This window comes from Mobula birostris, chromosome 2 (genome assembly GCF_030028105.1).
Source record: "Mobula birostris isolate sMobBir1 chromosome 2, sMobBir1.hap1, whole genome shotgun sequence".
In the NCBI taxonomy this organism is placed as follows: Eukaryota; Metazoa; Chordata; class Chondrichthyes; order Myliobatiformes; family Myliobatidae; genus Mobula; species Mobula birostris.
Window position 1 is genome coordinate 62,867,611 of NC_092371.1, and position 13,285 is coordinate 62,880,895.

Consider the following 13,285-nt stretch of genomic DNA (forward strand, 5'->3'; position numbering starts at 1 on the left):
ATTCAGCAATAAATTGCCTAACAAAATCTTTAAAGTGGGGTTAACCTCAAACTGCTGCTCAGATGCAGCAGTCCATAACGTGCGATTAGGATTATTTACAATCATAACGGATGCTATTCCCAATGTTTATAGAAAAATTCTTGCATGAAAGACTCTTTGTGTCTGCATTCTCTCCCCGAGCAGTCACACCATCTGCTTGCTGGGTAATCTATGATTTCCGAACATCCCATTTTTTTTCTGAGAGCTCTTTAACGAGATTAAAAAACAATAATTTTGCTGTGGTTCATCACGTGGCGGAAGTTAATAGCAATTGCAGTATTTTTTTCTCTCTCTGTCTCTCCCTCCTGCGGTATGGAATTTGTTGCATTGCTGTGAAAGAATTGTGGGATTAAAGCTGGAGGCGACGCGATCTCATTGGGCCGGGCTGGAGGCAGGCGAGTGATTTTAATACGTGGTGTGTAGCGGGCGAATCGCGCAGTTTGCCTCAGACCTCGCATTGAGCGTTTCAATACCACCGCCTCACAGTTCTGGACTGGAGCTGTCAACGCAAGGATAGCGACTCCTCGATCACAACGTGTTCCTCATGACCATCGCCCGCGCAGCAAACCTGACAAACCTCTTGACACCTCAGGTACTGAGTGAAACTGCGTGGCCTTCAGAATCTTGTCAGTCGCCCGGCAATGATTCCAGTTGTAAAATCGCTATAAAATACCGTTTTGACCTGGGTTCTTTTTTGCATTGCTTCTCACTACCACCCATACGTATTGAAGCGAGTTAATGGGCGTTTAATACTGATCGGTAGCGCGTACATAAAGCACGATTCTCGTTTGCTTATTTTTCAATTGCAGAGAGTTTTGGGCAACTTGCAATGTTCGGAGCTGGAAAGCTAGCGACCCGGTACACCCCCCCCCCCCCCCGACAATCACTCTGTAGTTCTTGGTGTAATCGACTGCTATCGCTGTTTCTATCGAACCCATTCCCACAGGCTCTGGATCGAACCAGGCAGTAAAAGCCAACAGTGTAGTCATGAGATCTGGCCCGATTGGAGCTCTGTTCTGGAGTGTTGTAATCGGTGTAAAATGATCTGCTTTAGCACTTCTTCCCCCTCTACAGTGGTTTCTGTTAATTGTGGGACGAGATTCCCGCCCACCCACCCCTAAACTCGGTCCAGACTTGGTATGGGTGTGATTGTTGGTGTCGGAACCTTCGGTCGTGTAGACAGAAACGACAGACTCTTTTGAAGTGCAGCTAGATCCTCAGCGTAGGCGGGGGTGGGGGGGGGGGAACAAAGAAATCTCCACCTAGTAAAGTGTTCATTTTAAGCAGCTTTCCCCAGTGCGTTTAATCAAAACCGACCGCTTACAGGAGTCAGCATCTTAAAGCTGCAACCTCACATGCATAGCCTTTAATCTGGTGATTATTTGCTAATTTAAGGTCGTTCGCCGACATTCTGGGAGTATTCTTTTATTTTTAAAATCCTCGGCCAGCAGCGGGGAGCACCGTCTGCTCTGCTCTGACGTGCTGTCTGCATAGTTACATTGTTAGTGGGGGAAAATGGCAACTAAAGGACTCCCAGGGACTCTGTGAAACATTGATACGTCGCGATTTACCTTTATATACCTGAAAGTAAAACGAAACTACGTTTCTTCATGACACTGAAAGAGGAGCTAAGGTGGAGAAAGATAAATGAGGAAAAATAAATGCAAAATATGATTTGGTACTGAGGTATATATGAATTGGAAATGCAAAAAGAAACCGTGTGTTAATGGCACACAGCCGCTTAATTAGTACGTCAAAGCTGTGTGTTGTGCTTTGGGCAAGGAATGTTACACCTATGGGCTATATTATTTGTAATTGGTGTTTAATTGAAGCTTTTTTTTCAATAAAATGGCGCGTTGTGAGCGAGGTTCAGTTGGTATCGTTGCTGTCTCTGGAGTCAGGAGGTTATTTCTATAAAATTTCCCACTGGGATTTGAGTGCAGCAGTTTAGGCTGGTAGGTACTTCAGTGCGGTACTGAAAGACTGCTGCATTGTAGGAGGCACTGTCATTTATATACAGAGTGCGAGTTTAGCTTGAAGTACGAGATTTACCGGCAGCAAATTGCTAAACCGCAAACAACATTATCTCCATCCATATTAAGCTTCTCAAGTGTTTAAGTAACCACCCCAAAGCTGATTATGGAATCTTGCTATACGCAGACGGACTACTGCCTTGCCAGGATACTGTAGTCTCCTTGTTAAGAAAGGAATTAGATGTGGAGGATGTCACACTTTGTTCTAAAGTGTGGTAAGCAGTGACTATAAATATGATAGAATTGTATAATTTTCTATAGATACCATAAACATAGAGATTCTGCCAATGATGGAAATCCAGAACAACACACACAAAATGCTGAGGGGAACTCAGCAGGTCAGACAGCATCTATGGAAATGAATAAACCATGGTTGTTTGGCACCGATATTCTTCAGCAGGACTCTTGGCCTGAAACATTGCTTATTCATTTCCATAGATGCTGCCTGACCTGCTGAGTTCCTCCAGCATTGCGTGTGTGTGATGCTATAATACCACGTCTCTTCAAGAAAATTTAAGCAGCATAGTGCTGTAATTGCATTTATTACTTTTGAGTTAGTTTGAATAGCACAGTTTATGTCTATTTAGAAACTGAGAATACTTTTACAATAAATCAATTGACCATGATTGTGTAGAGACTTGCATCATATGACTACATTAATCAGATCTTTCAAGCATCTGTTTCTGTTTTTCATAAATTAACCATTTTTCATAATGGAATGAACATTAATTTCTGGGCATGTAAAAATATTCAGCCACCAACCTTTTGTTCACATAAATATTACAATCAGAGATTTTGATCAATTTAACTGAGAATTTTTATTTGTAATCAACCGACTCCTTTTATTGACAGTAAAGCTCAAAAACAGGATATCGTAAAATGTGAAAAACTTAAAAATTCAAAAACCGAAATGTCAGCAGTTCAGAAGTATTCATCCCCCTTTGCTCAGTGCTTAGTTGAACCACCTCTCAGAGATATTACAGCCTGTAGTCTTTTTGGATAATTCTCTATTAGCTTTGTACAATGCGCTGGAGCAAGATTTGTCCATTCCTCCTTGCAAACTTGCTCAAGTTGTTCCAGGTTACTTGGGGAGTGGTGGTCGACAGCAATCTTGAGGTCTTGCCAGAGATGTTTGATCGGGTTAAGGTCAGGGATCTGACTCAAGGACATTTTTTTTTTCATTTGAAGCCACTCCATGGTTGCCCTCAGCAGGTCGTTGTCCTCCCCAGTTTAAGCTTTCTGGCAGAGGCTAGCAGATTTTTATCTAGGATTTCTCTGTATTCAGCAGCAGTCATCTTTCTGTCAATCCAAGCATGATGCTACCTCCAACCTACTTTACAGTAGGAATGGTGTTATGCAGCTGATTTAGATTTACATGACTCGTACCACTTAGTGTTGAGGCCAAAAATTTCCACCTTAGTCTCATCTGACCACTAGACCTTCTACCGCATCTTTACAGTATCTTCTAAGTAACACTTTGAAAAGTCTTTATGGACAATGATATGCTTTTTTTTGCCAGGGTTTCTTCCTTGCCTCTCTTCCATAAATGCTGTTTTTGTACAAGGCCTTGGAGATTGTGGAACCATGAACTACGTCTCCAGTTGTGGCTACTGACTTGTGCAGCTCATTCAGATTGACTGTTGGCATCACAGTAGCCTCTCTTCTTCTCCAGCGACTAAGTTTAAAGGGGTCTTAGCTAGGCAGCAAGGCTGTGGTTTCATATTTTTTTCACTTTTTCTCCAAGGTATGTTCAATGCCTTTGAGATCGTCTTGTACCCTTTCCCAGATTTGTGCTTCTCTATTATTATTTCCCTGACTTGCATTGAATGGGCTTTTGTCTTCATTTTGGTTTAGTCTGTTGAAAATCTACCCTACTTTTGGACTTTACAGAGAGAGGGGGTAATTAGTCTTATGAATTCATTGAAAACGGGTGTTTCTCCAATTTTCTACATTCGTCAAATTGGGTGAGTTGGTAAGGTAATGCTGTATATTGTACCTGAGGAAAGCTAGTGTTGTGATAACAAAGGGGATGAATACTTCAGCCTCACAAATTTGGTTTTTAATTTTTAGCAGGATGTTGACAGGCATTGGAGTTTTTCTTTTGATTTGACATGATGCACAATGCTTTGTAAATTAGCTCAAAAATCCTACTTCAGTATATTTTAAATTTAGAAAGTGAGACAATAAAATGTAAAAATATTTGGGGGGGGGGGGCCGAATACTTTTTCAAGGTGCTGTATCTCAGTTGAGTGAGAGAGGTAGAAATCTATAGCTCAAGAGTAGTGGAGACAGTATATTTCATTGCTGTTGACAGTGTTCATTGTTATTTTGTATAGTTGTTAGCACAACTTAACCGGTGTTGCTGTCATTGTGTTTCTCTGCACAAAAATGTGATGCAGTAAAATTGACAATGTGGTTATGGAAGTCACTTTCATTAGTGCTTAGCACAATTTTGCCTGCACAATAGGTTTACAAACTTCTGGAGCTGAAGAATCACTTTTATTATAGTGCTGGGGCAGATAGCAGTCCTTTTGACCATGTCGTAAAATCACCTGATTCTTGAAGCCTACATCTGAGGACAAATGGAGAAGTTATTCTCCTACCATTAGCATTTATGCTCAACTGTATACTGTGCTTTCATTGGGAGGTCTATTTGAAATTGTATCTGGTGTGTTTTCAAATGTGTCAGCCTTACCTGAGTCACAGAATGCTCCCAGTTCTGATATCAGCTTATCTCCAAGTAGTTAAAATTAATGGAAGTTTAATTTAAAAATAAAATAACATGAGAATGCATGACAGTCATATCGTATATCACTGGTATGCCTGTCAGAAAATAATTTCATTATATAATTTAATCTTGCTTCAAAAACTTCTGGTCAGATCTTTGTGTGAATGCTGATACCTTTCAAAACAGGTTCAAAGGTTGACTTACTATCAAAGTTTGTATGCCCTATACGAATCTGAGATTTATCTTCTCCAGATAGCCACGAAACAAAGAAAAGCATGGAAGTCGTTCAAGAAAAATATCAAACCCACCCCTGCACAAAAAAAATGGCAACATGATCATCAACCACCAGTGCCCCCTCCCATGCGCACAAATAACCCCCATTGCCCCCTCCCATGCACACAGACAACCCCCATTCAAATCATTTGCTCAGTTTTTTGCTGCTTACTGACGTATCGAAACAGAGTATTACTTGGGCCTGGAGCTTGCTGCTAGAGAAGGCAAGGGTGATGGAGCTGTTTAGGTATAGGTATATGAATGTTCAGAGAATGGAAGAATATGGATTTTCGTAGAAGGGATTAGTTAATTTATTTTAATTAACATAGCACCATGGGCTAAAGACATGTTCTTGTGCTATATGATTCTATGTTCTATACATTTCAATGTTGTTGCATCTTAGGAGACCATGAGCAGAAAAAAGCAAACGGATGATTGAAGAAGCGGATTGAAGTAATGTGGGAATGAATAGGCTCTAGAATTGTTCACTCCATTTGTTTTCACAAATGTTTGGATAATTTTTTTTGTAGGCATGTGAACATGAGCACAGAACGTTATTGGAAAGAGGTCCACAGTAGTGATTGACTTCCAGTGGCAATAGATGAGTGCTACAGAGACTAGATTTAGCAGGCTGCATGAAAAAATTTGAGGCATATTAATGAGTATCCAATCTAAGATTATTGGTGTTTTGGAAAACAAAGATGTTTGAAGTTATTCTATCTTGTGGTCAACTGGTAAATTTGGTGACCCTACTGATATTTCAGGGTATTTCTTCATTTATGTTGGTACTTGTAAAGATTAGCAGCTGCCCAGCCCAAATTAAAACTATTTCAAACCCTAATTAAAAGCTCACTGATTTAAATCCCCATTCAGGACGCAATACTCGGCTGATTGGAATGCTGAAGAAGCACTCCATTATCATAGATTCATTCTTTCAGGATTATATGAAGAATATCTTTGTCTCATTGTGCAGTAGGCAACTTTGGATGCTCTGATGTCACAAGTAGTACACCCTTCTGATAGTGAGTTTTAGTTTTTGGTACTGAAAAGATTTGACTACAGATAAGAGTAAATTGCTCTGTGAAGCACTCAACATCTATAATAACATAGTATAATTTACCATAAACTCTCGGTCTTTTCAAATTGTTTTCAGGTGTTTGGAGCTCTGTTTTAAGGCCTGATGCTCTAAAATGTGTTGAATCCTCCCCTGAATGGAATAACTCATCTTTACTGGAAACACTTCCATACACTACCAATATCCTGGCAGGGAGATTAGCGGGGGCTACTGAGGTGACTTTAAACTAGAATGGTTGGGGGGTGGGAATCAAATTAAAGAGGCTAGGCGAGAGGAGGTTAGTTCACTACAGGGGGATGGGAACCAGTGCAGAGAGACAGAGGGGTGTAAAGTGAGGGTAGAAACAAAAAGTACTATGGAGAAAAGTAAAAGTGGCAGGCCGACAAATCCAGGGCAAGCATTAAAGAGGGCCACTTTTCAGCATAATTGTAAAAGGACTAAGAGAGTTGTAAAAGAGCGCCTGAAGGCTTTGTGTGTCAATGCAAGGAGCATTCGTAATAAGGTGGATGAATTGAAAGTGCAGATTGTTATTAATGATTATGATATAGTTGGGATCACAGAGACATGGCTCCAGGGTGACCAGGGATGGGAGCTCAACGTTCAGGGATATTCAATATTCAGGAGGGATAGACATGAAGGAAGGGGAGGTGGGGTGGCGTTGCTGGTTAAAGAAGAGATTAACGCAATAGAAAGGAAGGACATAAGCCGGGAAGATGTGGAATCGATATGGGTAGAGCTGCGTAACACTAAGGGGCAGAAGACGCTGGTGGGAGTTGTGTACAGGCCACCTAACAGTAGTAGTGAGATCGGAGATGGTATTAAACAGGAAATTAGAAATGTGTGCAATAAAGGAACAGCAGTTATAATGGGTGACTTCAATCTACATGTAGATTGGGTGAATCAAATTGGTAAAGGTGGTGAGGAAGAGGATTTCTTGGAATGTATGCGGGATGGTTTTTTGAACCAACATGTCGAGGAACCGACTAGAGAGCAGGCTATTCTGGACTGGGTTTTGAGCAATGAGGAAGGGTTAATTAGCGATCTTGTCGTGAGAGGCCCCTTGGGTAAGAGTGACCATAATATGGTGGAATTCTTCATTAAGATGGAGAGTGACATAGTTAATTCAGAAACAAAGGTTCTGAACTTAAAGAGGGGTAACTTTGAAGGTATGAGACGTGAATTAGCTTAGACTGGCAAATGACACTTAAAGGATTGACGGTGGATATGCAATGGCAAGCATTTAAAGGTTGCATGGATGAACTACAACAATTGTTCATCCCAGTTTGGCAAAAGAATAAATCAAGGAAGGTAGTGCACCTGTGGCTGACGAGAAATTAGGGATAGTATCAATTCCAAAGAAGAAGCATACAAATTAGCCAGAGAAAGTGGATCACCTGAGGACTGGGAGAAATTCAGAGTTCAGCAGAGGAGGACAAAGGGCTTAATTAGGAAGGGGAAAAAAGATTATGAGAGAAAACTGGCAGGAAACATAAAAACGGACTGTAAAAGCTTTTATAGATATGTGAAAAGGAAAAGACTGGTAAAGACAAATGTAGGTCCCCTGCAGACAGAAACAGGTGAATTGATTATGGGGAGCAAGGACATGGCAGACCAATTGAATAATTATTTTGGTTCTGTCTTCACTAAGGAGGACATAAATAATCTTCCAGAAATAGTAGGGGACAGAGGGTCCAGTGAGATGGAGGAACTGAGCGAAATACATGTTAGTAGGGAAGTGGTGTTAGGTAAATTGAAGGGATTGAAGGCAGATAAATCCCCAGGGCCAGATGGTCTGCATCCCAGGGTGCTTAAGGAAGTAGCCCAAGAAATAGTGGATGCATTAGTGATAATTTTTCAAAACTCGTTAGATTCTGGACTAGTTCCTGAGGATTGGAGGGTGGCTAATGTAACTCCACTTTTTAAAAAAGGAGGGAGAGAGAAACCGGGGAATTATAGACCGGTTAGCCTAACGTCGGTGGTGGGGAAACTGCTGGAGTCAGTTATCAAGGATGTGATAACAGCACATTTGGAAAGCGGTGAAATGATCGGACAAAGTCAGCATGGATTTGTGAAAGGAAAATCATGTCTGACGAATCTCATAGAATTTTTTGAGGATGTAACTAGTAGAGTGGATAGGGGAGAACCAGTGGATGTGGTATATTTGGATTTTCAGAAGGCTTTTGACAAGGTCCCACACAGGAGATTAGTGTGCAAACTTAAAGCACACGGTATTGCGGGTAAGGTATTGGTGTGGGTGGAGAGTTGGTTAGCAGACAGGAAGCAAAGAGTGGGAATAAACGGGACCTTTTCAGAATGGCAGGCGGTGACTAGTGGGGTACCGCAAGGCTCAGTGCTGGGACCTCAGTTGTTTACAATATATATTAATGACTTGGATGAGGGAATTAAATGCAGCATCTCCAAGTTTGCGGATGACACGAAGCTGGGTGGCAGTGTTAGCTGTGAGGAGGATGCTAAGGGGATGCAGGGTGACTTGGATAGGTTGGGTGAGTGGGCAAATTCATGGCAGATGCAATTTAATGTGGATAAATGTGAAGTTATCCACTTTGGTGGCAAAAATAGGAAAACAGATTATTATCTGAATGGTGGCCGATTAGGAAAAGGGGAGGTGCAACGAGACCTGGGTGTCATTATACACCAGTCATTGAAAGTGGGCATGCAGGTACAGCAGGCGGTGAAAAAGGCGAATGGTATGCTGGCATTTATAGCGAGAGGATTCGAGTACAGGAGCAGGGAGGTACTACTGCAGTTGTACAAGGCCTTGGTGAGACCACACCTGGAGTATTGTGTGCAGTTTTGGTCCTCTAATCTGAGGAAAGACATCCTTGCCATAGAGGGAGTACAAAGAAGGTTCACCAGATTGATTCCTGGGATGGCAGGACTTTCATATGAAGAAAGACTGGATGAACTGGGCTTGTACTCGTTGGAATTTAGAAGATTGAGGGGGGATCTGATTGAAACACATAATATCCTAAAGGGATTGGACAGGCTAGATGCAGGAAGATTGTTCCCGATGTTGGGGAAGTCCAGAACGAGGGGCCACAGTTTGAGGATAGAGGGGAAGCCTTTTAGGACGGAGATTAGGAAAAACTTCTTCACACAGTGAGTGGTGAATCTGTGGAATTCTCTGCCACAGGAAACAGTTGAGGCCAGTTCATTGGCTATATTTAAGAGGGAGTTAGATATGGCCCTTGTGGCTACGGGGGTCAGGGGGTATGGAGGGAAGGCTGGGGCGGGGTTCTGAATTGGATGATCAGCCATGATCATAATAAATGGCGGTGCAGGTTCGAAGGGCCGAATGGCCTACTCCACCTATTTTCTATGTATGTTTCTATGTATGTTTGTTGTAAAGTCTTCTAATGGACATTATTTTTTTCAGTATGCTGGTTGTGTGTTAAATAGCTTAAATTTTCTCTTGTATTGGCAAGATTTTAAATTATCTGTTGGCTTGTCTGGCAGACAGTGCTAGATGAGGAGAAATATTCTCCAATATATGTTTATGAGTGAAGTATTACCTAACTGACATTTCTATCTCCCACTATTTAAAGTTTACGACTGAACAAGCGTGTTCATAAACATGCGTAATCTGAGATGGCTTCAGATCAAATGTACATCCCATCACGAAGCCCACCTCTTCTTACTTCCATGGGATCAGCTGTGCCTTTTGTTGCCTCCCAATCCTGACCCTTGCAACACCCTACTGGCTAGTCTCTTCTACTCTGTGTAAATAGACATGTAAAACTCTGTTGCCCATGTACTCACTTACTCCTTGTTCAGGCAGATCTACCATGGATACTGGTGAAGCAATACCGTTATTTAGAATTCCTACCCTTCCTTTTGCACCTTTGAATCTCTGCTCCCTTTTCCAGTTTTACAACCTTTTGGAAAAATCCACACTCCATTTCTGACCTCTTCTGATTTTGCCAGACTATATTCAGCTGCCCATATCCTGAGGCCTGTAATTCCACCAACAAACTTGGATCACTTTGGCGCTAAAATACTTACAGCACCCTAAATGTTTTTAACTTCCTGCAAATGTTTTTCGTGAAACATGCCATCAAAATGGAGGCTGCCATTGTTGTAGGCTTGTAACATGCTCTGGCATAAAGCACTGTTTAGTCAGTTCCTATACTGACACAATTTGTTGGGTGTTTGGGGAAAATGATCTGTGTATTTCAAACTGGAAAGCTGAAACATGCAAAAGAGTGTCAGACAGGGATGGTAATGGCTTAATGATCTGGATGAAGTTTAAATGATCTGAAGCTGTCGCAATCAGTCAAGTTTAGGCTTTGCTCTCAGACAGGAGAGCAAAGTGCTAAGCATTGCATAACCTAAAATAGCTTTTTCATTGTGGTGTGTATGGACCTTGTTTACTTTTGTGAAACAAATGCCTACAACTAACACAAACAGACTTGTGAGTAATTGCATAAGTTCTCTACTGTGTTTCTGTGATTCTGCCCTAGTAAAACATTTGGATGACATTTGAATAGAATATTCACTCAACCAGTTTTACAAATAACATTATACTTTGGACATTGATTGTGAGTAACCAATTTAAACATTTTACCATGACAAAGACCGAGAAATCCAGTGATACAGATTAACACAAAATGCTGGAGGAACTCAGCAGGTCAGGCAGCGTTTATGAGGAGGAATAAACAGTCAGCGTTTCAGGCTGAGACTTTTCGTCGGTACTCTTTTTTAAAAAAATCGGTCCTGATGAAGGGTCTCAGACCAAAACATTGACTGTTTATTCCTCTCCACAGATGCTTCCTGACCTGTTGAGTTCCTCCAGCATTTTATGTGTGTCACTTTGAATTTCCTGCATCTGCAGAATTTCTTGTGTTCATGATGTGCAGGATCTCTTGTTTTTGCCAGTGATACAGATTCTGTGTTTTTTTTTTGGGGAGGGCGGTATTCCACAATTTCCTAAGCATCTTTGAGTATCCGTCTGAAATTAGCTGGAGAGCTCTCCGTTATTTTCTTAATAAAAGCTTTTGAGGAAAAAATGGGGTGTGTTATCCATAACTAATCCCTAATTTCTTTCACTGATGGCCTTGAGGAAGAAAGTACCAGAGATGCTTCAAAAAAAGCTAGGACTATGTCCCACTGGCATCATGTTACAGAGTGACAAGAAGGGCTGCAGGTGAGTTGTTAAACTAAACTGACTATCAAGTAGAGCTGAAGACGAAGGCATATTCTACCCAATATTCCACACCACCCAATAAACAGGCTGCAGTTCATCTCCCGGCCTCACTGTCAGCCCTCCTTAACACTCCCATGAGACTGCCTCTCCCTCCTGACCAAATATCTGGATTATGTAGTTAACAACAGCCTCCATGCGGTTGGCCCCAGGTGCTCAAGAGTTCCTTCATTAAGAGTGTTCAGAAACACTTCACCTCAACCTCTGATTTTTGAATTAGAAAGGGCTGCATGATGTAATCAATTTTAGTTTTTTTGCAGAATGTATGTGTACCTGGCATTTTGCATATCTCAGTATAGCTGGTTGGAGCAAAGTCTGACATAGGGATACCTTCATATTAAGAATTTTCATAACTCTAATTTGACTATGCTAAATCAGTCAGAATAAATGAATTATTAATTAAATGAGGTTTAATTACCTTTTGTTTTAATTTGATACCCATTGCTTAAATTTCTGCGTCTTCATAATATATTGTTTTTTTTTTAGCAGACAGTACTCATTCAGTAGGAAAGCTGATGATCAGGTACCGACATATGGATGTCACAGAGGTATCTGCTGCTTCATTATCAGATGAAACAGTTTTGATAGGAGCAGTGAGACTGCCATGTGAAAGACAACACTTCAATCTGCAGGGATCAGATTGAGAGTGACAAGCTAGCTGAGCGAGCCAGAGTGCTTCCCGTTACAGTTCAGGCTTTCTGCTGCTCTGTGGCTGAAGAAGACCATTTGTTTTAATAAGCAGACCCTGTCTCCTCTAAACAAAGACTTAAATTGCTTAGAACGTGCTTGGATTGACCACTAGCCAGAAAAATAATGGGATGCCCAAGTCAATTTCCTGCCTTGTTTAAATGTTAGAGTGTCTGTTATGCGCAGCTTGCAAATTTTTCTGGTAAGGTAGTTTGCTGAGGTGGTGAGATAGAACAACGATAACTTGTGTCTGGAGTTTAAATGGCTAATCAATTTTGTATTTTGAATTCATTCTGGAATGCCTTGTTCCCAGCCCAAACACCTAACCAACAGTGGTCAAGTATGTGCCAGGATACGTAATACTTGAGTTGGATTTTGTAGTTTGTGATAATCGCTCAGATTTCCTATCATTTAAAAGAAGTTAAAACTTATTTCTTTTAACTATCCCAGTGATAACTTGGAGGAACTGCTGGGAGGAATCCTGCCTAGGCGTAACAACATACCCTACCCATCAGAGCTTGGCATGGGCCATCTTTAACAGCTAGCCAGGCTGGGACATGGCTGAAGCAAATTTCAACATTGTCAGTTTGATGGCTAATGGTCAGTGCAGGAGCGTCAGGAAGCCCCAGTGGGGAGGAGAAGTAGGAGACTAGCTGCCCCATGTGATTATAAAGATGTCCTACTTCCTGACTAGGACATCCAAATCAAAGATTATTTTCAGACCAGAAGAACCCTTAATAACGCCATGATTTTGTTCACCTAACTCCACACACTAAGGGGCAAAATTTTGTGGCCTGCAATGAACGTAATTAATTTACAAGGACAGTTGAAATGAATTGTGCCATCCCTCAGGGCAGTACTCCCTGCAGTACCCTCCTGGAAGTGGTTAGAATTTATCCTGAAAAGGCATAACAATTCCTGCCACCACCTGTTCCTTATTCTTGAACTACAGTGTTGGCAATCTGAAGCATCAAGTCTGATAGTTGAAATTTTAACTTGTTTTAAAAAAAACATTTTGGGCAATGTCCCACCTTCATGTTGTTGTCTTGAGTACTGAATATGATAGCAATTAGGTCTGACATGAATGATGATGTCAACCCATTGAACTAAATATATTGAAAAGTTTCCAAAGATTGTGATCCAAAAGTCATGGACTGTTTATCTCTTAAACAGTCTTGTTAAAAGACAAACAGTAATTAGGGGTGCATAGCAGTTACAGTGCAAGCAAT

The 13,285-nt window shown here is 41.2% G+C and overlaps 1 protein-coding gene across 5 annotated transcripts in view; it reads left to right on the top strand.

The window, feature by feature from the left end:
* Positions 1-462: 462 nt before the first annotated feature.
* Positions 463-13,285, top strand: part of LOC140187049 (band 4.1-like protein 1) — a 337,723-nt gene continuing 324,900 nt past the window's right edge. For all 5 annotated transcript variants that reach the window (XM_072241962.1, XM_072241954.1, XM_072241998.1 and 2 more), the window contains exon 1: positions 463-631. The gene's annotated coding sequence lies outside the window, so the exon portion shown is untranslated. The remainder of the gene's footprint in view (positions 632-13,285) is intronic.